The sequence below is a fragment of the Helianthus annuus genome, chromosome 10 (assembly GCF_002127325.2).
Source record: "Helianthus annuus cultivar XRQ/B chromosome 10, HanXRQr2.0-SUNRISE, whole genome shotgun sequence".
In the NCBI taxonomy this organism is placed as follows: domain Eukaryota; kingdom Viridiplantae; phylum Streptophyta; class Magnoliopsida; order Asterales; family Asteraceae; genus Helianthus; species Helianthus annuus.
The window spans coordinates 91678236-91681136 of NC_035442.2; the positions used below are offsets into that span (position 1 = coordinate 91678236).

Genomic DNA, 2901 nt, shown 5'->3' on the forward strand with positions numbered 1-2901 from the left:
ATGTTATTAAAAGAATACATCATGGGTAAGTTGACCAATGGAAAAATGAGATATTTTGGGCAAACGTAGAAACCGTTTAAATAACTAATTTATAAAAATACATTATATTTGAACCTACTCTGTTTTTAATGAAACTTGGTTCAAAATGTAGATAAAATTATTCTCGTTCTAATGGCATATTTATTATTTTATAAAACGTCATATTTTAAAAGTTATAAACGCCAAAAGAGTTAAGCAGTTAAACTAATAATAATAATAATAATAATAATAATAATAATAATAATAATAATAATAATAATAATAATAATAATAATAATAATAATAATAATAATAATAATAATAATAATAATAATAATGATAATAATAAGATCATCATCAACATCCACGTATGAAGTAACATATATAAAATAATACAATTGAAATAAGAATTTAAAAATTGTAAATTTCTATACATGGATAACAGAAAAAGAAAAGAAATTTATGGAGGAGGTGATGCGTGGCAACAGCTCAACCTTTTGCTTAAACTTGAAGCTAAGAAGATAAGTATAAATAGAATGGTATGCATTCTATACAAATTGCCTATTTCTGTATTCCTTCCCCACTCGATCTCAAAATATATATATATGACATATATATTACACCCCATAATAATAATAAAACCCTGCCCCGTTTTAAGTGTTGTAATCCCTGGTCACTGATGCCCTGTCCGACTGACGTAGGACCCCATAACGTATGTCAAGGCTCTGCCTAAATTCGTTAGGGTTCTGTCCCGTGACGTAGGGATAATGTGGAATTGGGTTACTATACTTATTGTGAGTACATTATATATTTTATTAAATAGTCCAGGAGTTGTACCCAAAATATAACAAACCTCCCGAATATTTTTCTGACACCCTACACTTCCTAAAATACACCCCGTACGTGAAAACCAAGCCGAAATACAATATAGTATTAAAAATAAATAAAGAACAAGAAATAATAAGTTGAGGCGGGCCGCATAGACCCACTCTAACCTTTAACGCAGGCCGCATTAAGGTGTAACCGGACTCCGCTGGAATCTTTAGTTCATGCGGGCCGCGTAAGATATCGTTAAGTTAACGCGGGCCGCGAGAGATCGAAGTTGTGGCGCAGCCCGGTGATGACACGTGTCATCATCGTGACGGGTCTAGGGGGTGAGCCGGACAAGCTAGTCCGTTGACCAGGATTGACGCGGGCCGCATAATCCCTGTCCATTCTTTACGCGGGCCGCGTGGGAACCAGTTTCAGCAACTATATAAGGAACGCATCGGATTTCAATTCAGTTTGTTCATTTGTCAATTCTCAAATCACAATTTCTGTAGTAGGCTTATTATACTCGGGTATTATACCCCTAATTAGCGAAGCTCTGCCTCGTTGTAAGTATCATAACCCCTGGATACGTATTAGATACTCTGCCCGATTGATCTAGGGTTCCGTAACGGCTGTCGTGGTTCTGCCCGACGTAGTCGTTGGAATGCCGTCTCGGGGAGGGTATTACTAATGTTAAAATGGGTTATTATACTAACACGTGTGCATTGTTTATTCAACTAGATTATAACCAGGAAGCCACAAAGGAAATACCTAAAATAGCAATGTGAGTAATCTCCTTTTTGTTAACAGTTTTTACAAAACCTTAAATGTTTTACAATGCAATTTAGCAGTGATTGAGTCTTTGTAATTCTACAATTACTGCCGGTATGTTGGGGTTTTGTATACAAAATGTGAGTAACGTTACCATTGGACGAAGAGTTAGCCTATGTGTAATATGACCCTCAGTCAGACTTGACACTACTGAATGAGTAATTGGGTAGATATAAACATTGTAATCGCCCTCAATACTGTTTAAAATGAATTAATGTTTCTTGATTAAACTGGGATTCACTCACCAGTATTTCTTGCTGATAAAATGTTTTTAAAACGCGTTTCAGGTAACACAATGTGAAAGCCAATTATAATAGAGCCAGCTCGAGAGTACTGACGGCTTGGAAGAACGTGGCTATAAAAGTTACCTTAAAGACGATGTTTTAAATTCAATAAAATAAGGGTTATCCCTATAAACATGTTGTAATAAAAATCTTGGGTTTTACCCATGTGATTATAAAATAAAATATGGTGGTTTTACTCTGATAAAATATTTCCTAACTACGGTCCTGATGAAATTTCCGCTGCCAAATTAATTAATAAACATCGATACCATCGAAACTGGCTCGCGGCCGCCCGTTCCCGGGAACTAGGGATCAGGGGTTGTGACAGTGCCGATTGGAGTTAAGTGTCTTTGGGGTTCAGTCATCAGTTAGGGTTGACTCCCACACCTCTTGTAAATAAGCGTGTAGTAGAATTAGCTGATGCTAAATCGATTGAAGCTTCTCATGTCCTTTTTGGTTGTAAACTTGATCTCATGGGTCAAGTATTCGACATTGACCTACTCCCCGTTACTCTTGGAAGTTTTGATGTGGTCGTTGGCATGGATTGGTTGTCTAAGCATCAAGCGGAAATTCTCTGTAAAGAGAAAACTGTGCGTATCCCTCTCCCCAGTGGGGAATCTTTATCGGTTTAAGGTCATCGTAGTGGTGCCATGGTCAGCATCATCTCAGCCATGAAAGCCCAGAAGTGTCTACGAAAGGGCTACCCTGCTATTTTAGCTCTTGTTGCCGATTCACAACCTGAAGAAAGGAAGATCGAGGATCTTCCAGTTGTTCGTGAGTTTTGTGACGTGTTTCCTGAAGAGTTACCTGGTTTACCTCCACATCGTCAGGTGGAATTTCAGATTGACCTCATGCCAGGAGCAGCTCCGATTACCCGTGCTCCTTATCGTCTTGCACCAGGAGAGTTGCAAGAGCTGTCAAATCAACTTCAAGAACTGTTGGATAGAGGTTTTATCCG

The 2901-nt window shown here is 37.7% G+C and overlaps 1 long non-coding RNA gene across 1 annotated transcript; it reads left to right on the forward strand.

The window, feature by feature from the left end:
• Positions 1-577: 577 nt before the first annotated feature.
• Positions 578-2150, forward strand: LOC118482888. The gene is made up of 3 exons (XR_004869136.1): positions 578-1394; positions 1570-1612; positions 1947-2150. It is a non-coding gene; the product is annotated as an uncharacterized LOC118482888 (long non-coding RNA).
• Positions 2151-2901: the final 751 nt, after the last annotated feature.